This window comes from Octopus sinensis, linkage group LG1, assembly GCF_006345805.1.
Source record: "Octopus sinensis linkage group LG1, ASM634580v1, whole genome shotgun sequence".
NCBI lineage: Eukaryota > Metazoa > Mollusca > Cephalopoda > Octopoda > Octopodidae > Octopus > Octopus sinensis.
In genome coordinates, this window is record NC_042997.1 from 159,364,543 (window position 1) to 159,390,179 (window position 25,637).

The 25,637-nt window shown below is 38.6% G+C and overlaps 1 protein-coding gene across 10 annotated transcripts in view; it reads right to left on the minus strand.

Annotated features, from left to right (window-relative positions):
• Window positions 1-25,637, minus strand: part of LOC115219086 — a 295,969-nt gene that overhangs the window by 180,339 nt on the left and 89,993 nt on the right. The window lies entirely within an intron of this gene.

Below are 25,637 nucleotides of genomic sequence, written 5' to 3' on the forward strand. Positions count from 1 at the left end.
GCTGTGTGGTAAGTAGCTTGCTTACCAACCACATGGTTCCGGGTTCAGTCCCACTGCGTGGCATGTTGGGCAAATGTCTTCTACTATAGCCTCGGGCTGACCTAAGCCTTGTGAGTGGATTTGGTAGACGGAAACTGAAAGAAGCTCTCGTCGTATATATGTATATATATATATATATATATATGTGTGTGTGCATGTTTGTGTGTCTGTGTTTGTCCCCCTAGCATTGCTTGACAACCGATGCTGGTGTGTTTACGTCACCGTCACTTAGCGGTTCGGCAAAAGAGACTGATAGAATAAGTACTGGGCTCACAAAGAATAAGTCCTGGGGTCGATTTGCTCGACTAAAGGTGGTGCTCCAGCATAGCCGCAGTCAAATGACTGAAACAAGTAAAAGGGTGAATATATATATATAAATAAAAAAGTTTTTAATGATTTGACTACACTAAGATCTCAAATTGTATTGCAAGATATGAATGTAGAAGTGGAAAATTGAAATGACCTTTGTTAGATATAATGACAATGCTGGATATGTATATGTATGTAGTTGGGTGTTTGAGTGTGTATGTATATGAATGTGAGTGTGAGCATGTGTGAATGATGTTATAGTCATTACAATATATAAATTACAAGTAAATTAACAGTATTTTTTTTTATTTATGTATTACAATACCATAAGAGATATCAATATATTGTATGTATAGAGTGATGCCTTACACATCAATATATAACACCTTCAATAATCAATATCTTCATGGACGGAAAAAGAAAATGGGTCAATTGGACAAGTTTAAATCCTGTGTTGGGATTTCATCAGCAAGTGAGCAGCCTCTTTCGCTGTCTACTGAGACAAGGTTTATACAAAGGGAGCTGAAAAGTTCCTGGTTTTAAGGGTACTGTGAAAAGCCTGGTTGAAAGCCCAACCTTATGAGTTCTTTTACAGGGCTTAGGAAACTGAAGGTGAATTTTTTTGGCATCCGTCCATCTCGAGAGACGATGGTGTAGCTCGGAAAAGGTGGTGGGTTTATCTGCACTTCCTGGTGTGGCTGTGCAGACCAATCATCGAGTGGCAGTCTCTACCACATCTGGTGTAAGTGAAAGGGGATGAGAGCTGTGGTTGCTGCTGCTGCTCCTTTTGCCTAGTTTTCTTTAGTTTGGCAGTAGTGGTCCTCAGGTTCTCTGCTGTCATGGCACCATGCTTGACACTGTGTTGCCAGGTTTAGAAAACTGAAGATACCACTGCAATGTGTGTGTGAATGTGAGAGGAGAATATGTTGAACAAAATTATAATTAATTGATCTTCCTGTATTTTCTTTTACCTAAAGCCAGGAATTTTTCAACACCACCTTGTGGACAGTGTCTCAAAAGAAAGTTAAAAAGTGAGTTGACTATTTCTAAGGTCTTACATCTTTTGATATCAATCCACTTGAGGCCACATCAAGTTCTATGATACAAACTTTACATTCAAAATTCTCAAAGTCAAAAACCTTCCATCAAAATTTTATGTTAATTTATGCCCAAATACCAGTTTATTAACAATACTTTATTTCAATGCTAAACTAGAGCAGAAAATATATCTATAGATTCTAACAGCTTGGAGCGCTAACAGCTCCATCCAAGCGGGATCACTGCCAGAGCAGCTGTCTGGCATGTAAAGAGCACCATTTGAGCGCGATCGTTGTTAGTGTCACCTCACTGGCACTTGTACCAGTGGCACATGAACAAAACATTTGAGCGAGGTCATTGCCAGTGCTGCTAGTCTGACTCCTGTGAAGTTGGCACATGAAAAAGACCATTTTCGAGCGTGGCCATTACCAGTACCACCAGACTGGCCCTCGTGCCGGTGGCACGTAAAAGCACCCACTACACTCTCAGAGTGGTTGGCGTTAGGAAGGGCATCCAGCTGTAGAAACTCTGCCAGATCAGATTGGAGCCTGGCACAGCCATCTGGTTCGCCAGTCCTCAGTCAAATTACCCAACCCATGCTAGCATGGAAAGCGGATGTTAAACGATGATGATGATGACATAAATAAAGGTATTTACAATATTGACTAATATCTATAGATATATTCAGACAAGGAAGTTTATAACATCACTGATGCCCCATCTCAACAAGGTACCATGTGGATGCCTGGGTCTTTCAGTATCTCAGCCTTGCAATCACTGCTGGGTTTTGGACTACCTCAAAAATTTACCATTCTGTGTTATTTTCCCATCCTGATGTTATTAGGTGATACAGTGTTGGAAACATGAACCAGCTGTTAATTCAATACTGTACTTGCTTTTAAATAGACACCAAATTATTTTGTTAATCAAAAGCAGTCGTAAACAAAACATGGAAAAATAGAAAAGAATACAGAGAATATATTTTACATGAAAATAAAGCTGTTATTTCATGAAATAATTAGTATTGATTATTGTCATGGTAAAATAATTACGGTCATGGCCAAAATAATAACGGACAGCTGGTTTAGTTTCAATACAATGTTTGTCATAATTATTGTCATCATTAACAGCCTCTACATATATATTTAACTGTACAAGTATTGACTGAACAGGTCAGTAGTAAATTCACAAGCTTGTTTAACTAGTGCAAATAAGTTTATTTGTCTATGTTGTAGTTTATTCACCACTTAGTGTTGATCAAGGTATTCTAGGCATAACATCCTTTACTTTTGTAAATCCAGTGTGTCCTGCCTATGTAAAAAATTTTAAATGGCAAGGTGTGATTTGAGGGAGATTTGACAGCCATCTAAGCAGGTCAAACAAAAACATGGACACTTTCTTGTTGGTTCCTCAAGCTTAGTTCTGTGATCCACTGTTTTATCGACTTGCTTTGAGCAGGCTTCATTCACCAGACTGACACAACCGAGATGTTGCTCCAACTGATGTTCCAATCCTCTTATACTGGAAGCCTTTTGACTGAATGCTCTGTTTTCAATCAAAAGAAAGCCAGTGACATGAATTTAAATCATGAATGTGAAAAGCTTGAACAGATACTGAAAGGCGTCGCTTCTGACACTAACAATTCCACTAATCAATTTCAAATAAAAAGATGAAAGACAAAGATGATCTCAGCAGGATTTGGAATCAGAGTCCAGACAGATAGAACAAATACAAGAAATTAATTCTATGCAAAGCTCAAATGACTCAGCCCAACACTACCTTTAGTGTTTGAGTGTGTGTGTGTGCATATCAATTACTTCTAGTTTCTCCCCCAGGAGTGTAATGGAATCTGTTTTCTGAGATGCCCCTGTACATCTGCCGCACACGAAAGCTATCTTCTCGGTTAATTTTCCTTTGATGTTGCTGCACCTCTTGATGCCTTTTGACTCTAAACCTAGGTTCCACACATGAAATTTCCTCTCTAGTGCCGGTAGTGATTCTGCTACGAGGGCTAGGTCATCCCGTCTTGAATTCCTCTGTTATTGCCTGGAGGACTATGATGAATAGAAGGAGACTGGGGGCTGAGCCTTCGTGGACGCCAACTTCTACCTGGAATTTTTCACTGTACTCATTGCCAATCCTAACCTTACTAACAGCCTCTCTGTAAAGGGCTTGTACAGCCCTTATTAACTATTCGTCAATCTCCAGTTTCTGCATCGCCCACAAGATAAGGGATCAAGGGACCCTGTCAAAGGCTTTCTCCAAGTCCACAAAAGCTAAGTATAGGGGTTTATCTTTGGCTAGGTATTTCTCCTGCAGTTGTCAAACTAGAAATATGGCATCAGTTGTGCTTCTACCTGGCACAAAACTGAACTGCATCTCATCTAAGCAGACACTCTCTCTGATGAGATGGGCTATGACCCTCTCCGTGACCTTCATTACCTGATCCAGCAGTTTGATACCCCTGTAGTTATTTCTATCTAGAGCATCACCTTTACCCTTGCAGCAGTTGACTATGGTGCTGCTATACCAGTCGTTGGGTATGACTCCATCATGAACTACCTGGTTTACAATGCAGGTGACTAAGCCATAGCCCACACCACTAGATGTTTTAAGCATCTCAGCAGTGATTCCTGATGGCTGATTATATATATATATATATATATATACTCACACACAAATATATACATACACACACATATATACACATAAGAATCAGCTACCAATAGGTACAGTATATTATTCTTATTAAAGAGGGCATAAGAAGAATATTATCCTTATATGTATCCTATATATATCATCCTATATATATATATATATATATATATATATATATATTATTTAAACATCCACTTTTCCATGATTGCATTGATTCATCAAAGTTTATTGAAGCAGATTTTCTACAGTCATAAGCCCTTCCTGTCACCAACCCTTACCTGTTTCCAAGCAAAGTAACATCTTCCCATATCCTCATGGCCAAACATGCTTTCATGGAAACTGGAAATGAATGACATTGCATGTATGACAATGACAATCATTTTACAACTATCATGTGATTTAAAGACAAGGAGGCAGAAGCACAAACACTCATAAACACACACACATGCTCATGTATATGATGGACTTGTTTCAATTTCTGCCAACTAAATCCAGTCAAGCCTTGGTCAGCTCAGGGCTATAATAAAAAAAAAAACATCTGCCCAAGGTGTCAAGTAGTGGGACCAAACCCCAAAATCATGTGGCTGGGAAGCAAACTTCTCAACTACACATCCAAGCCTGCACCTATCATCATCATCATCATTTAATATCCGTTTTACATGCTGGCATGGGGGTTGGACGGTTGGAAAGTGAGAAGGCTTCACATCTGATCTGGCAAAGTTTCAACAAATGGATGCCCTTCCTAATGCCATATATATATATACACACACATCATCATCATCATCATCATCATTTAGCGTCCGTTTTCCATGCTAGCATGGGTTGGACGGTTCTACTGGGGTCTGTGAAGCCAGAAGGCTTCATCAGGCCCAGTCAAATCTGGCAGTGTTTCTACGGCTGGATGCCCTTCCTAACGCCAACCACTCCGTGAGTGTAGTGGGTGCTTTTTACGTGCCACCCGCACTATATATATATATAATTTAAAGAAACCAGTAAATGGAGAACTATTGATGAACAACAATTGACTTACATCAATTATTATTTATTAATTCAATACAAATAGAGTGCATCCCATCTAACAGCTGTTTCTGCTTACAATGTTGTAGGGTATTGTCACTGATATGATAAAAATATTTATCATAAAACATTGGAAGCAGAAACAGCTGTTAGATGGGATGCAGTCTATTTATATTGAATTAAATAAATAATAATTGAAATCAATTGTTGTTCATCAGTATTTCTCCATTTTCTGTTGTTTGTTAAATTTTGATTCTTGGTAAACTCATGTTTATCCTTGTCTTTGCCTATAATTTATGAGCATAATATGTTTGTATGTATGTATGCACATGGTTAAACATAGGTAATATATCGGTAGTGTAATGGATACTTCTATCCCTTAAAGGGTTATTTTAACCTCTAACTCAGGTAACATATATATATATATATATATATATATATATATATATATATAAATTATAAAGACAGTACCATATGAGTGTGATCGTTGCCAGAGCAACAAACTGGCCTCCGTGCCGGTAGCACGTAAAATGCACCATTCGAGCGTGATCATTACCTGCAACACCTTACTGGCACTTGTGCTGGTGGCACATGCAAAAAACATTCAAGCGAGGTCATTGCCAGTGCTGCTGGACTGGCTCCTGTGCAGGTGGCACATAAAAAGCACCATTTGAGCATGCCCATTGCCAGTACCGCTTGACTGGCCCTATTGCTAGTGGCACGTAAAAGCACCCACTACACTCTCGGAGTGGTTGGCGTTAAGAAGGGCATCAAGCTGTAGAAACTCTGCTAGATCAGATTGGAGTCTGGTGCAGCCATCTAGTTCACCAGATCTCAGTCAAATCGTCCAACCCATGCTAGCATGGAAAGCAGACGTTAAACAATGATGATGATGATTATCCCTCTCTCTCTTTTGGAAAGGCACTGAACAGCTATACGCACACATACACACACGGCAGTAACTTCTGCCTACCGAATTCAATCACAAAGCTCCGGTCGGCTCGGAGCTATAGTAGAAGACACCTGCCCAAAGTGCCACGCAGTGGGACTGAACCCGAAACCATGCAGCTAGGAAGCAAGCTCCCTAACCACACAGCCATGCCATATTTCTCAGATGATGGAATGGCATATACAAGCAGCCGTTTCATTTTCCACACGTACACAACCACATTTTGTGTTTTTACATAAAATATCCATAATATTTTCTTTGCAACTCCATACGATATTTTCAAATATGTGTTAAACTGTGTAATCTGAATGCCAGTAAAACACAAATATTTATTCAAAGATAGATTTTTTTTTTTGAAAATATATATTTCATATTATGTATATTTAATATATCCAAAGATAGTTTGAATAAGAAAATATCAAGAGCTAGTAAGTTCTTAGGTGTCATCATATCTTAGAAAATCTCTGTTCTTTCATGATTAAGATCACTTTCTTGATTACATTCAATATATTTGGCACTGTTTATCGAAGAATCTGCTGCTATTGGCATTTCTCATAAAGTGGAAGAAATTGAAAGAATATTACATATTCATCTGCTGTTTGATGAAAATGCAAGTGATGGGTAGGATGCAGCATCAAAAGATCTACAACAGTAACAAGTTCACGCATGAGTAGTGATGCTAGTGATTTCATGCAACAGTAGGTATGATCACTACATTATTCACATTTGAGCACAAACACATATAAAGGAAGGTTACATTAGATACTGTAGTGGTGGATGCACCATGACTGAATATAGCAATAGGATGGTTACTGTGGGAATGCCACTGATAATAGGTCTGCTTGATCAGGACTGATCTGGGGGTAAGCAACCACATTTCATAATGTAGGTAACAGAAACTATTAATTATGTCTAGTAAACTAGCAGAGCAATTCATGGAGTTCATTACGTAACTCCTCCTGCAACAAATGCTACCACTGTGCCAATATCAGATCTGAAGTCTTGATTCACTATTAGTTTAATATAGCATTGCTTAAGGCATGGCTGTGTGATATGAAATTTGCTCCCTAACCACATTGTTTTGGGTGGCACCTTGGGCCAGTATCTTCTATAGCTCCAGGCCAACTAAAGCCTTATGAATGGATTTGGTAGACAGAAACTGAAAGGCAAACTAGCAGAAACGTTAGCATGCTGGGCAAAATGCTTAGTGGTATTTTGTCTGCTGTTACGTTCTGAGTTCAAATTCCGCAGAGGTTGACTTTGTCTTTCATCCTTTCGGGGTCGATAAATTAAGTACCAGTCATGCACTGGGGTCAATGTAATTGACTTAATCCCTTTGTCTGTCCTTGTTTGTCCTCTCTATTTTTAGCCCCTTGTAGGCAATAAAGAAAAAGAAACTAAAAGAAGACTGTCATACACATTATATATAGCTAATAAGCACATACATATAACTCTGTGTGTGTGTGTGTGTGTGTGTGTGTGTGTGTGTGTGTGTGAGAGAGAGAGAGAGAGAGAGAGGAGAGAGAGAGAGAGAGATAGTGCAAATGCTTTACTGTTTCCTTGCTTTGCCTTCATGTGATAGTTGTAAAGCAAATATCACCATTATGCAAGTGATGTCCTTCACTTCCAATCTTGCAAAACATATCTGGTCATGGGGAATATTACCTAACTTGGAAACAGGTGAGAGTTGGTGACAAGAAGGTCATCTGGCTGTAAAAAATCTATCTCAACAAATTCCATCTGACCCATTAATCCTTTCGTTACTGTATTTATTTTGAGATGCTCTGTGTTTCTTCCAATTACTTTAAATATAACAAAGAATTTAGTAAAATAACTTAGTTATCATTAAGCTAGTGTTAGGAACATAAATTGTGACTAAAGTTTGGAAGATTTTAATTCAAAACTTATGAAAACAAGACATTTGTACTCAGAACCAGAGCCGGTTTCAGTTGGGTTGGTAACGAAAGGGTTAACGCATGGAAAAGTGGATGTCAAATGATGATGAAGCTACTTGCATCAAGTAAATGACATTGGTTTCTTTCATACTCCCTTCCTATATTTTGAGGTCACTCTCCAGATTGGACCGGAATTTTATGTTCTCCCTTGTTAGCAAACACATGAGTCTTACCCATGTTGATCATAGTGTAAGGATGATACATGATAAACATCAGATGTTTGAAGCCATGGAATAGTGCTAAATGTAAATTTAATTTTAAAATCAGGATTTAAATTCTTTAACGTTTTATCTCACCATGATCACAAAATTTTGTTTTAATGCGGTAAACTATCAAGGTTTCTATCAATGATCAGCTTCTGCATAAGATAGGTAGTGCCTGCCAGACTAAAACTATAAATATGAATTATTAAATATATAAAAATAGATGATTTCCAATTCATTAAAACCTTCTAATTAAATGCATGGAATTCAGTGAATAATTCAATAAAGAGCCAATACTTTGATGTTAGACAGACATTATTTCTGCTGCTTTTCAACTTCTATATATGTGTTACAATCAACCATATTAAACCCATGTTGTGTAAGTTCAGCTCCAGAAGGCATTACATACAGAATCATAGAAGCAGAATAATTTCTGATTTTGCTTTGTATCTAATGTGTACATGTGCATTTATATTGCATATTTGTTTACATTTTGTGCATGTGTTTGCCCTTGGTGATTGAGCTCATTCTATTCTATGTGTTTGTATAAAAAGTAGTAATGAAAATACAAATGTGTACGTGTATGCTGGCACACATCCATGTGTATGTATGTGCATATTCTTATTGCTATGTATAGCTATCTGCATCATTTGTTCTTTTCTTTAGGTTTAATTGATATATATTAAAATGGGAAAACCTGATGAAGCATTTTATTTGTCAAATGATTGTTACTAAAAATATACAAAAAATAATCGCACATGAGGAAGTGAATATTCAACATTTTGGCACCACCAACATGCTGCAACAATTAACTAGCATTCTGCTATCACTAACATACCATTATCACTACACTAACATGCTACAACCATTAAGTAATACACTACTATCATAAACAAACTACCACCACAAACTAAAATACTATTAATACTTAAGATGCTATAATTACTAACTAATCATCACTAATACACTACAAAATCTACCATTCTAACACACTGCCACTACAAATGCACAACAACTACTAACATACTACCAGCATTAATATATTACAAACAGGTGATACCACTACTAACACACGGCAACCAGTACAACATACTATTATCACTTACATACTATCTGCATCAACTAATACACTACAACAGTTAAATTAATACTAAAGGTAAAGACTCCCTTTGGTCATGAATGACCATGGAATTGTACCTAGAAAGTTACCTTCCTAGATGAAAATCCAGGTAAGGTTGTTACGAGGTCGACTTTGCCTTTCATCCATTCAGGGTCGATAAATTAAGTATCTAATCGACTGGCCTCCTCCTCCAAAATTCCAGGCCTTGTGCCTAGAGTAGAAAAGACCAGCTGCCCATGCATACCAGACTTTCCTCTCCACACCACTAATGTTATGCAAGGGAACAGCAAAGGCTAATACAGCTTGGCACCAGTGATGTCACAGCTCATTTCTACAGCTGAGTGAACTGGAGCAACAGGAAATAAAGATCACAACACACAGCCCAGTCTGGGAATTGAACTCACTACCTCATGATTGAGAGCCTTCACTAACTAATACTATAGAACTGCTAATTAACATGCTGATCTGTATAACCATTCTACCACCTCTGACTAATACACTACAACCACTAATATATATTCTTCACCCACTAGCCTACTGAAGCAGTTTCTCTTGGTATATTCTATAACTACTACAATAATCACCAACCATTTGAACTAAGAAGCTGTGGTCCATCACCAGATACAAACTCTCTCTTCCTCTTGTCATCCATACTATGTCTAACAGTGCCAACCACCAGGAAATACTTTTCTCAATCATTCCTTCTCAGAGCTGCAACCCCATGAAAAATCTTTCCCCTGTTCATATTGTTAACTAACTTCATATTAGATCAGGTCAAGTAGACATATAATCAGAGGTATTCCACTCATGAACATAAACTGCTTTGATAAAAGGTGGTGCCTAAGTAGGAGGAGTGATATGAAAGAGATTTGGTTGCTATTTCACCAAGCTTAAAAATTGGCGGAGGCGTGGCTGTATGATAATAAGCTTGCTTCCCAACCACGTTTCCAGGTTCAGTATTACTGAGTGGCACCTCAGGCAAGTGCTTTCTACTCAGAATGACCAAAGCCTTGTGAGTAGATTTGGTAGATGGAAACTGAAAGGAGTCTATCGTGTGTATGTATATATACATGCTGTATACCATGATAGATCGTTAGCCACTACACACATTTTTTTCTCTCGTTTTTTTCTGTGTTCCTTTCTGTAGAAGAGCGTAGGCACGAAACGTAAAATACTTTTTCTATTCATGAGCGTTATACTAATACATCTGTTTGTCTTGTACACCACCTGTCTTCGTCTTATGTTTTTTTTTGTAAACTCTCCCTATATATATATATATATATATATATTATATATATATATACATACATACACGTGTGTGTATATATATCTGTGTGCATGTGTCTGTGTCTGTTTGTCCTCCACCACCACTTGACAACTAGTGTTGATGTGTATACATCCCTGTAACTTAACAGTTCAGCAAATGAGGCCAACAGGATAAGTACCAGGCTTAAAAAATGTACTAGTGTTGATTAATTTGACTAAAAGCTCTTTAAGGTGGTGCCCCAGCATGACCACAGTCTAATGAGTGAAACAAGTAAAAGGCAAAAGATAACTACACAGCAGTTCTCATTATTGCCTTGTTCCAGATCAGGTTTTATCCACAGCCATCAACTGACAGAAGTACAAGGTGAACTTATATCAATCTCCCCTATTAGGGAGGACTTTGAAACTTTCATCTCCAATCATATAATTCCAATAATTTTTAAAAAATACACAATCATCATTTTTATGTCCACCTTTGAAAGCTAGCATGAGTTGGACTGTGAGGTGGTGTTTTTATAGCTACATATTCTTCCTGACACCAACTTTTTTAATCACCTTTTATGATACAAGGAAATTGTGTACTTATTCTAAACACTTAGAATCAATAATTTTTTTTTAAATTAGAGTTATAGCTTCCTGTCTTAAACATCCTGTTACCATTTGGATGATTGCTGTATTGGAAGACAGCACCTGAGCAGCTTAGATGACAAGTTTCAAGTTTGTAATTTTAGAGTCAGAAAAGTTCATATCAAATTGTTAGAAAAAAAAACAGGCAAAAAAAGAAAATAAAATAGCATGCTCTTGTATATTTATTTATTATTCTTTTACTAAATTAATTGTTCAATATTCATACTTGTGGCTATATACAAACGTAAGTTGGTTTAGATGTCTAACAGATTCCATAACAAAGCAAGAAAGGTCCACAAACTAACAGCCTCTTTCCAGTGAAATAGAGAATTAATCAAGTACAATTTACCACTTTATGCTTTGGCTTCAGAAATTTAAATATAAAATAAACCAAAAAAAAAAAAGAATAATAAAGGATAAAAGAAAAATGTAAAAATAAAGCCTAACAAAAAAGATGGGGGGAAAAAACACTAAAATGTTTTTTAGATCTATTTTTATTGTTATTTACCAGTTAATATAAATTTTTATGTTATTTCTTTTCTTTGTTAAATAAAGAAGAAAAATAAAATAAAATAAAATTTTACAGAGCTTTTGTGAAGGAGATAAGCAGTGGTATACAATTAGATGAAGTTGATTGCAAATAAAAGATGTAGCTGAATAGGAGAAGAGCATTATATTCAATGAAGACAATAGCTAGCTGTATCATTGCAAAAACTTGTGTTGAAATCAGGGAGAGAGAGAGAGAGAAGAAGGAGAGGGAGAGAGAAAGAGAGAGAAAGAAGGAAAGAGAGAGGGAGAGAGGGACATGGGGGTGAAAAAGAGAAGAAAAAAAAAGGGAAAGAAACATGCCACATTTCAAAAGACATTGAAGAATTTGATGCTGAATAAATTTCAAAGGGAGTCTATTGTGTTCAGGACTGAAAACAATTTATTGTGGGGAGAAATGAAAGCAGAGTTAAGTTTGAAAACAGAAGTCAATATGACATAGCGACTTGATGTTGCCTCTTAGGATTCTTAAGACAGACAAGCATTGTTACAAATATAGGTGGGGCAAATACAGGGGGTAGTGTTACCTTATATAACAACAATGATAGTAAAAACTATGTTTATAATCTTACAGTAGATTCATTCTTTTTTTTTTTTTTTTTTTCATTTGAAAACCTTGTTCCATTTTGAAAAACTGTTAGTAACTACAAACTATTGTTACCTTTTCACAATTTAATTTACCTTACTTTTTGTGTGTGAGCGTTGTATTTTTATTGAATTTTCTCAATTTTCTTTTTAATCTGTAACAGGTTGCATGCAGAGGCTGCTGTGCAACAGATTGTCATCCCCTACTAAACAAATTCCATATCAGCATCCATCCAGTGGCAGATAAGATACCTTCCTTGACAATGTAAGATTCTGCAACTAAATCACACAAACACACACACACATATATATATATATATATTATATATATATATACACACACACATGCACACACATACGTGTGCACACAAACATATACACATTTACACAATCTCTCACATACACACACACACAAGCTACTGGAAGATGAAAGATCACTTAATATGATGAAAGTTCCAAGAATGATTACCTGGTGCGTATGACAAGAAGTATCATAAAAGAGTTAGGGCATGGAGAACAATTAGATTATATGAGATAACCTACTGCACTCCACTGACTAATTATGTGGTTGGGGGTAAGGTTCCAGCAAGACATGGGATGATTGGAAGAAAGACATGAACAAGAAACAATATCAGGTAAAAAGAAAGCTAGAATGGCAGGTATATGTAGCAAGGAGAAAAGCTAAAAGTAAGAGGTTTGTTAATGTTTTGCAAAAAGACGACCAGGAGTGGCTGTGTGGTAAGTAGCTTGCTTACCAACCACATGGTTCTGGGTTCATTCCCATTGCATGGCACCTTGGGCAAGTGTCTTCTTCTATAGCCTCAGGCCGACCAAAGCTTTGTGAGTGAATTTGGTAGACGGAAGCTGAAAGAAGCCTGTTGTATATATGTATATATCTATATGTATCTATGTGTATATGTTTGTGTGTCTGTGTTTGTCCCACAGCATCATTTGACAACCGATGGCGGCGAGCTGGCAGAAACATTAGCACGCCAGGCGAAATGCGTAGCCGTATTTCGTCTGGCGTTACGTTCTGAGTTCAGATTCCACCGAGGTCGACTTTGCCTTTCATCCTTTCGGGGTCAATGAAATAAGTACCAGTTACACACTGGGGTCGATATAATCGACTTAATCCGTTTGCTGATCCTTGTTTGTCCCCTCTGTGTTTAGCCCCTTGTGGGTAGTAAAGAAATAGGTGGTGTGTTTACGTCCCTGTAACTTAGTGGTTCGGCAAAAGAGACCAATAGAATAAGTACTAGGCTTTCAAAGAATAAGTCCTGAAGTCGATTTGCTTGACTAAAGGCGGTGCCCCAGCATGGCCGCAGTCAAATGACTGAAACAAGTAAAAGTAAGTAAGTAGTGGTGTGAAATGCCCCAGCAAAATAATACATCTGTGTGAATCAAGACATTGTTGGAAATGAAATATGAGTAGCACACTTGCACTAATAGATACTGCAGAGAGAGAAACAAGTTGCTACAATGTTACATGTCACTAGAAAAGGCTACAGAATGAAGAGAATGTGTGAGCAAAGGTTTGTCCAAAGGAACAGTAGAATAGCTATTAAAGGTGACAATTATGTGGTTAAAAGTGTAATTAACAATACAATGACAATAAAAGCAACTGTACTATCAGGAATAGTTACTGAGATGTTGAAAATATCTGGTGAAGCAGGATGTACATTGATCACTCACATAGTCAGTTAGGTGGCCAGGGAAGTATCACCCTTAACTGCTATAAGGGCAAAGGAGATGTACTAAAAACAAGCAACTACTGAGGCATCAAATTATCAGGTTATGAAAGTAACAGAAAGTATTATAATATCTCGTTAAAAAGAGAATTCATTTAGATGTAATGCAGTTTGGATTCGTGCCAAGATAGGGTACCACAGAATGCCCCTTGCTAATGACGCAAAGAGAGTCTCACCTTAGAGTAGACCAACTATATTATGCATTAACTGATCCAGGGAAGGCATTTGATAGGACACCATAATTTGTAGTGTGGTGGTCAGTAAAACAAAAAAGGAAATGTACCAAAATGGCCAGCAAGAGGCCCACAGAGATGTCAACCAGCAAAGTGAGAGTTTGCAATAAGTTCTAAGAATTTAGCATGCAGGAAAAGCTCAGTTTTAAGGCCCTTCTTGCTTATTATAGGTCATAATAGAGGAATTTAAGACCAGCTGTATTAAAGGAATCAGACACAGCATGCAGAAAAGATTACACTACTAAGGGCATGTGGTGCATATGGAGGGTGAAAACTGTGTAAAGCTGACTCAAGTGAAAGAAACCTGTAGAAAAGCAAGATTGAAGATGTGTTAGATAACAAAAGATGATCTCAAGAGGCTCAGCCTTTTGTCAGAGACAAGAAAATACCAGTGCAAATGCTGAAACTGTTTACAAAAGTAAGTTCTAACACATGGAAGCATAGAAAAAATGGATGTTGTTCAAGACCAAGTCAGCCCTGATTCTGTAGACCTCATTTTCAGTAATGACCATCTTGTCTTTTTTCCTAGGTACAATGCATCTAAGACTATATTGCCTAATGTATTCAATCTTTTCTGCAACAGTAAGGGTTGCAATTTTGAAGATTTGGTTGCTATTTCTAGCTTGAAACTGATCGTGCAGAGGCCTCCCTCGCTGGCTTGATATTGTTATTGCTGCTGCTGTTATTGTTGAGCTCATATTGCTGATTATGAAACACCAATTGCTTCACTTGTATTTTTTTAAAACACAAGACTTTGTAATACTGTCAGAATCAACAGCAACAGCAGCACAAATATTTCTATGAACATCCTATTAAAATTAATTGACTTTAAATCTCATTATTCACATCAGCACCCATTAAAACATTTTAATACTTGTTGAAATAATCAGTAAAATGAGAAAAACATTACTTCAAATTTGAGGAGAGAAGAGAGGCAGAAAGGGTAAAGGACCAGATGAAATATTCTTCTGCATTAAGAGTTCAAATCCCATCAAAATTGAATTTGACTTTCATCACTCAAGGGTTAACACAAAATGTACCAGGCATATACTGACATTGCTTTAAATAACTATAATACACTCTTATAAATCTATGAGTTTATATTAAACTGAGAAATCCTTACTTCAAGTTCCACAGAGCAGTGAGTGGTCAGAAATGGTGAGGTGTCAAACAAGGAGTTAATGAAATAAGTAACAGCACCAATAATAAGCTGAATTTGACTCAATTAGTTATACTTCTTTGTCTCTGTATTGTAACCTAATAAAAATAATCTATTATTTTTATTTTCATGACAGAAGTTGCTTGTCAAATTACAAAACAAACAGAAAGGACTAATATTTTGTAGAACTCGATATATATTTATATAAAACAACTAAAGATGAACAACAGTATTTTACAACCACTTTCCATGACAGCATGGGTTGGATGGATAGGCACAGTCTAAATCAGTTCATATTTGGAATTATTGCACTCTAGAAAGGTCAAAGACCTTACATTTCGTTAGTATGTTCCACTTTGGTAAAATTTGTATGAATGGGTGTTTTTCCTAATATCAACCACTTTACAGAGTGCACTGGATGCATTTTATCATAGCACCAACACTAGAAAGTTTGTCATTCCCTTGGTGAAGCTAAAGGGCCCTCATGAACATTCAATGTCTCTGCTCATTTGTCAAGCCCTTTAAAGATGGAACTTGGGTACATTTTATCATGGTACCAGCACTAGTGATGTTACCTTAAGCCTCACTCTTTCCTATCAGAAAACTAGAGAGCACTCTACAGTGTCTCTGTTCATTCAATTTTTAAATAGATGTTACAGGCATATGGAAATTGTATGATCAATATACTAGCTAATTTGACTGTTGGGTCATTGATTTAAACCTGACTGCAGCAAGTGTGACATTTCCTACTTAAGTTAAAAGCTACAAAAATTTAAAATTTATAATGGCTTGGAGTAGGCAGTAATATTATATTCAAAGTAAATTCAACAACCCCTCATGAACATGCAAAGCCAGAACCAAAATGAGGTTCTGTTTAACCAAAATGTTAAACATTCCATCTTCCAAATAATGTGCAGATTGAATCACATGAAATAAACTACTGAATTAATGAAGTTTGAATATCTCATATACACAACATGTAACCTTTCCGAGACATTATTATTCAACAACTTGTAAGAAGCTGACATAAGTTTTAATAACAGCCTACTAAATAACCCCATCATGAATAAAGAAGAAAACTTTTGTAAATCAAAGTAGATCAAAAGGTTAGGGGTAGGTAACAACAGAATGCATTACTTATGGGAGAGAGCAGTCAGAGATTATTAAGTAGCCTGGAACACAAGAGATTATTATGTAGACTGGCTCCTTGACTGGGGTTGACTTGTGGTTAAACAACAACAGTCATCTTTCCTATATGTGTAACAAATTATAGAAGGGATATTTTTTCTTCCTTTGACATCCATTATATTATATAGGCATATCATGAACAACCAAGTCATTTGACATATCGCTAATATCTTTTAAAAAGGCTTGAATGCTACAGAATCTCACTTTCAACTTTGTTGACAGATAAATAACTTCCTAATTTATGTAGAAACGAAGTTAGCTAACACTGGAAGTAAAAGTCACAACAGTCAGCTGTTTCTGTTAGTAAGTGCACTGACTTAACTGTGTTAGAGGCAGCGACAACTGCGGTGGTGATGGTGAGGGTGATGTGGTCGCAGGTGACGGTGGTGACGGTGGTTGTTATGACAGTTGTGACTGCTGTTTAACCTCAGGGTCAACAAAGATCCAAGAGACACATGATCAAAAGATACTTCATTAGTTCATTAGTTGTATGGTAGTGGTAGCAGCTACTAGTGAAGATAAGCTGGTGGTTATTGGTGGTGGTAGCAGCTACAGTGATGACAGCAGCTACAGTGATGACAGCAGCTACAGTGATGACAGCAGCTACAGTTGGTGGTGGTTGAAAAAGACATTAATAATTTAGTGATGAGTAACATAGACAAAGCTTTTAATGATAAAGCTATAAAAAGAAGAAATCTTCATTTACATAAGTGTTGCAGATTGATTTTTTTACCTACTGACAAGCAAAGTTTGCAATATCATATTCATCTAGACAGAATAGCTTGCCTTTAATGCTATATATAGAGATGACTTTTTTCAGTGGTGATAATTTATCACCCTTTACAAATTATAGGTTTATGTTAATTCTCTTTCTCCACATTTTCTCATTTTCAGGGATATTTTCAAGGATTTTTTTTTCTTCCTATTCCTCTAGGCCTTAGTCACTAGTGAATTTAATTAGTATAGAGGAAGAGGTGCAAGTTCAATCCCCATAGTGGTTGTTCTTCAAAGTATCTGTGTCTATGGTGCAAATGCTTTAAGACAGTGTATGTACATTGAAAATACACAGGGATTCCAGAACTACAGCCTATTATTTTGCCACTTTTGAGGAATTTATGCATATATATAATTCTGGTTTCAGTTTTGAAATTTTTCCATCAACAAGAAAAAAAAAAGTCTCCAATCCAGAAACAAGGTTCTTTCACTGAAATTTCGAAAACATCAATTAGGTAATTGTGTTTGTGTGTGTGAGTGAGAGTGAATTTGTGTGTTGTGAGTGTTGTGAGTATATGTTGTGTGTGAGTGAATGTGTGTGAGTTTGTTTACATGCGTGAGAGTTTGTGTGTTTGTGTGTGTGCGTGAGAGTTTGTGTGTGTGCGTGAGAGTTTGTGTGTGTGCGTGAAAGTTTATGTGCGTGCGTGAGTTTGAGTGCATGCGTGAGAGTTTGAGTGCAAGTGTGAGAGTTTGAGTGCATGCGTGAGAGTTTGAGTGCATGCGTGAGAGTTTGAGTGCATGCGTGAGAGTTTGAGTGCGTGCTTGAGAGTTTGTGTGTGTGCGTGAGAGTTTGTGTGCGTGCGTGAGAGTTTGAGTGCATGCGTGAGAGTTTGAGTGCATGCGTGAGAGTTTGAGTGCGTGCGTGAGAGTTTTAGTGCGTGCGTGAGAGTTTTAGTGCGTGCGTGAGAGTTTTAGTGCGTGCGTGAGAGTTTTAGTGCGTGCGTGAGAGTTTGAGTGCGTGCGTGAGAGTTTTAGTGCGTGCGTGAGAGTTTGAGTGCGTGCGTGAGAGTTTGTGTGCGTGCGTGAGAGTTTGAGTGCATGTGTGAGAGAGTTGTGTGTGAGAGAGAGAGTTTATGTGTGAGAGAGAGAGTTTGTGTGTGAGAGAGAGAGTTTGTGTGTGTGAGAGAGAGTTTATGTGTGAGAGAGAGTTGTGTGCGAGAGAGAGAGTTTGTGTGCGAGAGAGAGAGTTTGTGTGCGAGAGAGAGAGAGTTTGTGTGCGAGAGAGAGAGTTTGTGTGCGAGAGAGAGAGTTTGTGTGCGAGAGAGAGAGTTTGTGTGCGAGAGAAGTTGTGTGTGTGAGAGAAGTTGTGTGTGTGAGAGAAGTTGTGTGTGTGACAGAGTTTGTATGTGAGTGAATGAGTGTGAAGGGGGTGAGTATGTGTGTAGGCATGAATGCATGTCATTGTAAGAGTGAATCTGTATGTTTTGGCTTATGTATGCATACATACACATTTACTTCTATGTCATACATGCATGTATGTACCTACTACATATGTAAAACATCGGGAATGCTTTACATGTTTTTACAATTACATTAATGGCTTGTAATTGCAATTTTCTAATTAGCCATGTCATTTCTGTTTGTAAGGCCCAGCTTCTCAAATTTAGTTCTGAGGCATTTTGTTACATAAGAGAGTGCCCTAATAAACAGTTATAAATTTATGCTTATATACATGAATGAATGAAAATGAGTGAACGAATAAATGAATGAATGAATGCATATGTCTTTGGTCATATGTATGTATAAGTGTATGTATGAACGTGTGTTTGTGTGTGTGTGTGTGTGTGTGTCCCTGAATGTATCTTTTTCTTTTTTATTATTTGAATTCTTCCTTCAAAGAAGAAGCTGGCTTCTAACAAAGAAGTGAAGTTCCATTGCAAATATTCATCAGATAAGATTTATTTGATACATATCTTGTGTCTAAGCTGATGGTCAAACTCTGTCTCAAGCCACAAGCCTTTTTTGGCTAGAGACCTTAGTTTCTATAGTACTTACATAACTGAACATACAAAATTCTCTCCCATCAACAAGTGATGATGTATCACTGATAATGATAAAGTCACTACTGCTGCTGTTGATGATGATGATAATGTCACTGATGATGATGAGATGATATAATGGTTGAAATGTTATCAATTTCCCAGTAGTCAAACGAACGACCACCCAGAGACAAATTACAGTAACTCAACAGTCTGTTGAAAGGCTGATCTATTAATGCCTGAGCTTTCACTTGTAATGCTTTTCAGCTGAGTGGACTGAAACCACATGAAATGAAGTGCCTTGCTAAGGATACAACATGCTACACACTTTGAGAACTGACCTCATGACCTTATGTCCGTGAGCCCAACACCTAAACCACCATGTTATACATGTTCACAAACTTATGAATAGGTAAGGGTAAAACTTACATAAATTTAAATAGGGTTGATATCAAAGAGGGGCAATGCAGCTTCATAGCTAACCAGATCCTGTCTGTCAAACCATCCAACCCATACCGGCATAGAAAACAGACATTAACTGATGATGATGATGAAGTGTTCGACGGGTCATTTAGAGTGATCATCAATTGCTGGAATGTGTGTCCAAAAAGATGCGTTGGTTAAATTTATGGCGCTAGCATTTGACACTATGACCAATGTATTGAGTAGAACAAGGTGGTTACGGATGGCTTTGTTAATTCATACATCTGATCAAAGTCTACAATGTAAAGAAAACATTGAGAAAACAAATATCATGATGACAATTAAGATGATTATCAAGATGTAATGATATCATTGTTGTTTAGCTCCGGATCTCCCCAATCAGAGCTGACCTGGGGCTTACAACAATGAACCATATAGGATAGTAAGGCATGATTTAAGAAGATCTGGCTGCTATTTCTAGTGTAATGACATCATTGTTGCTTAGCTCCAGATCTCCCCAATCAGAGCTGACCTGGGGCTTACAACAATGACCATATAGGATAGTAAGGCATGATTTAAGGAGATCTGGCTGCTATTTCTAGTGTAATGACATCATTGTTGTTTAGTTCCAGATCTCCCCAATCAGGGCTGACCTGGAGCTTACAACAATGACCATATAGGATAGTAAGGCATGATTTAAGAAGATCTGGCTGCTATTTCTAGTTGATTGAACAATTAATTATAATGATTATAACGATGTTGTTGTTGTTGTCATTTCCACCCAGGTGAAACAAAGACAGTAAGGTATGATTTAAAGAGATCTGGCAGCTATTTTTAGCTGGTTGAACAACCATGTATTAGGTCCCTGGTTGATGTCAAGAGTAATAGTGTTGTTGTTAATGATGTATCACTGATAATGATAATGTCACTACTGCTGCTGCTGCTGATGATGATGAGATGATATAACAGTTGAAATGTTATCAATTTCCGAGTAGTCAAACCAACGACCACCCAGAGACAAATTACAGTAACTCATTTGCTCTTCACTTATCCATTGCAATCTAAGCTTTCAGATGGACAAGAAGTCCGGCTGTTAAAAGGAACAGATGGGAAGCTATACCCTTGATTAACCACATGAGAGCCCTGTCATTGAGAACAGATGCTGAGAAAGTACTTAAGTACACTAAATACACATGCAACATTGGCATCAAAACTGAAAACAAAACAAGCCTTTTTTGTTTGTTTTAATCGTACACATACAAATACACAAGGATGTATGCATGTAGAACTCCAAGGCCATGTGGATATTACCAAAGGACGTCCTATCTATAAAGGAGATCAGTTTTGGTGAAATCAATTTGTTGGAGGTTGTGGTAATGGTGGTGGTGGTGTTGCTGCTTAAATGATGATTGCCACCAAACAGATAAACATCACTAAATATACACAAGTGTATTGCCATTAACTAAATAGTGCACAGCCAAAAGCAATATAAACAGACATTAAAGAATCAATACCTTTAAATTAACACACATATACACACACAAATAAAATTATATATGTGTGTGTGTGTGTGTGTGTGTGTATATACATATATACACATATATACACACATATATATATACACGCATATATATATACACACACATATACACACACATATATATACACACATATATATACACACACATATATACACATATATACACACATATATATACACACATATATACACACACACACACACACACATATATATATATATATGACAATGATGATGAGGATTGCAACAATCCTGATGATAATAGGCGGTGCTGCTGTATCAATGAGGATGGTAATGAGGAACTGCCAAAGAATGAATTGGTGTATATTTTTTTAGTTGTTTTTTTTGGTCTTCCTACTAACAATACATTGACTTATAAGCCTTAAAATTAATCATTCAATTTTGTCTTGTAAAAGAAATAACAGGTAATACTAACTGGAAGTGGTTATTATTACTTTTGTTTCGTTGTTTCATTAAAAATCGGTCAGGATAAGAAAAATTGATCGCAAAAGATACATTAGCAAATTACCCTTCATTAGGAGTAATTGACTATTTTTTATTTCTTATCAGTAATATCTTCATGATTTTTATCAGAAAAATGAGGAAGAAGTAGCAATAAATATATATGTGTGTGTGTATATATATATATATATCCCTTATCTGGTGGTCAATGAGGAAACTAGGGATAGATGAATGGTTAGTGAGAGCTGTGCAAGCCATGTACAGAGACGCTGCTAGTAAGGTGAGGGTTGGCAACGAGTACAGTGAAGAATTCCGGGTAGAGGTTGGGGTCCACCAAGGTTCAGTCCTCAGTCCCCTCCTATTTATCATAGTCCTCCAGGCAATAACGGAGGAATTCAAGACAGGATGCCCCTGGGAGCTCCTCTATGCTGACGACCTTGCTCTAATTGCTGAGTCACTATCAGAACTGGAGGAGAAGTTTCAGGTGTGGAAACAAGGATTAGAATCGAAGGGCCTTAGAATCAACCTAGCCAAAACCAAAGTCCTAATAAGTAGGAAGGTGGACCAATGACAAACGACTTCAGGTAGATGGCCCTGCTCGATCTGTAAAAAAGGTGTAGGTAGAAACTCTATAAGGTGCACCAAGTGTAAGCTATGGACACATAAGAGGTGCAGCAATGTCAAAGGAAGGCTAACTAGGAAAATAGTTTTTGTCTGTGGCAGATGCTCAGGAGCAATAAACACTGGAAATGTGCAGAGACCAACTTCTACCACGTTCCAGGGAGACAAACTAGAAGTAGTTGATAGCTTCCGCTACCTAGGTGGGTGTGCTGAAAGTGTAACTGCTAGAGTAAGAATAGCTTGGGCAAAGTTTAGAGAGCTCTTACCCCTGCTGGTGACAAAAGGCCTCTCGCTCAGAGTAAAAGGCAGACTGTATGATGCATGTGTACGTACAGCCATGCTACATGGTAGTGAAACATGGGCCGTGACTGCTGAGGATATGCGTAAGCTTGCAAGAAATGAAGCCAGTATGCTCCGATGGATGTGTAATGTCAGTGTTCATAATCGTCAGAGTGTAAGTACCTTGAGAGAAAAGTTGAACCTAAGAAGCGTCAATTGTGGTGTGCAAGAGAGACGGCTGCGCTGGTATGGTCATGTGACGAGAATGGCTGTAGATAGTTGTGTGCAAAAGTGCTACACCCTAGCAGTTGAGGGAACCTGTGGAAGAGGTAGACCCAGGAAAACCTGGGACGAGGTGGTGAAGCACGACCTTCGAACTTTAGGTCTCACCAAGGAAATGACTAGAGACCGAGACCTATGGAAGTATGCTGTGCGTGAGAAGACCCGGCAAGAGTAGTCAGGCCGTAACCCGTGGCCCCTACCTGGGACGTAGTCAGTCCACCTGTGCATACCTTCCTTCTTGTGAAACTTGTGAAGACCTGTTGAGGCAAGTGAAAGTGAAAATCAAAATAAAATAGATGATCATCAATGGAATTTGTATCTTTGTTACCAGTGCCGGTGGCACACAAGAAAACCATCCGAACGTGGCCGTAGCCAATACCGCATCGACTGGCCTCCGTGCTGTGGGCACATAGCAAACACCATCCGATCGTGGCCGTTCGCCAGCCTCATCTGGCACCTGTGTCGGTGGCACATAAACACACCATCCGAAGACCCGGCAAGACTAGTCAGGCTATAACCCGTGGCCCCTACCTGGGACGTAGTCAGTTCACCTGTGCATACCTCCCTTCTTGTGACACTTGTGAAGACCTGTTGAGGCAAGTGAAAATCAAAAAAATCAAAACAAATCGAAATAGATGAATATCAATGGAATTTGTATCTTTGTGGTACCAGTGCCGGTGGCACACAAGAAAACCATCCGAACGTGGCCGTAGCCAGTACTGCATCAACTGGCCTCCGTGCTGTGGGCACGTAACAAACACCATCCGATCGTGGCCGTTCGCCAGCCCCATCCGGCACCTGTGTCGGTGGCACATAAAAACACCATCCGAAGACCCGGCAAGACTAGTCAGGCCATAATCCGTGGTCCCAACCTGGGACGTAGTCAGTCCACCTGTGCATACCTTCCTTCTTGTGACACTTGTGAAGACCTTTTGAGGCAAGTGAAAGTGAAAATCAAAATAAAATAGATGAACATCAATGGAATTTGTATCTTTATGGTACCAGTGCCGGTGGCACACAGAAAACCATCCGAACGTGGCCGTAGCCAGTACGCATCGACTGGCCTCCGTGCTGTGGGCACGTAACAAACACCATCCGATCATGTCCGTTCGCCAGCCTCATCAGGCACCTGTGTCGGTGGCACATAAAAACACCATCTGAAGACCCGGCAAGACTAGTCAGGCCATAACCCGTGGCCCCTACCTGGGACGTAGTCAGTCCACCTGTGCATACCTTCCTTCTTGTGACACTTGTGAAGACCTGTTGAGACAAGTGATCAAATCAAATCAAATCAAAATAGATGAACATCAATGGAATTTGTATCTTTGTGGTACCAGTGCCGGTGGCACACAGAAAACCATCCGAACGTGGCCGTAGCCAGTACCGCATCGACTGGCCTCCGTGCTGTGGGCACGTAACAAACACCATCCATCTGGCACCTGTGTCGGTGGCACATAAAAACACCATCCGAGCGTGGCCGTTCGCCAGCCTCATCAGGCACCTGTGTCGGTGGCACATAAAAACACCATCCGAGCGTGGCCGTTCGCCAGCCTCGTCTGGCACCTGTGTCGGTGGCACATAAAAACACCATCCGAGCGTGGCCGTTCGCCAGCCTCATCTGGCACCTGTGTGGAGACACATAAAAACATCATCCGAAGACCCGGCAAGACTAGTCAGGCCATAATCCGTGGTCCCAACCTGGGACGTAGTCAGTTCACCTGTGCATACCTTCCTTCTTGTGACACTTGTGAAGACCTGTTGAGGCAAGTGAAAATCAAAATAAAATAGATGATCATCAATGGAATTTGTATCTTTGTGGTACCAGTGCCGGTGGCACACAAGAAAACCATCCGAACGTGGCCGTAGCCAGTACCGCATCGACTGGCCTCCGTGCTGTGGCACGTAACAAACACCATCCGATCGTGGCCGTTCGTCAGCCTCGTCTGGCACCTGTGTCGGTGGCACATAAAAACACCATCCGAGCGTGGCCGTTCGCCAGCCTCGTCTGGCACCTGTGTCGGTGGCACATAAAATCACCCACTACACTCTCGGAGTGGTTGGCGTTAGGAAGGGCATCCAGCTGTAGAAACACTGCCAGATCTGACTGGCCTGGTGCAGCCTTCGGGCTCCCCAGACCCCAGTTGAACCGTCCAACCCATGCTAGCATGGAAAGCGGACGTTAAATGATGATGATGATGATGATGATATATATATAGATCCCATAAGGAAAGAAGGCAGACAGTTATATTCTTAGTGCTTGTGTTCAGTTATAAATATAGAGTTTCCGTGTGTGTGCGTGTGTGTATGTGTATTAGTGTCTTAGTGTGAGTATTAAATAGCATATTAATGAGTTTGATAATCACTTCTTTTAATATGATTCAGTCAAAAAAGGAAAGGCAGTACTCATAACCTTTTTTCAAAGCCTCTGAGGATGGTGTGAGGACAAAAGACAGTTATTCTCAGAATCAAAGACCTGACCCAAATGTGTGCAACAGAGTAGCAGCATAATTATGCAGTTAATAAGTTCGTTTTACGACTAAATGATTTTATGTTCATTTCCACTGTATTGTACTTTGGATAACTGTTCTTATCAATAGTCTCATGCATGTGACCAAAGACCACAGGTGAACTTGCATG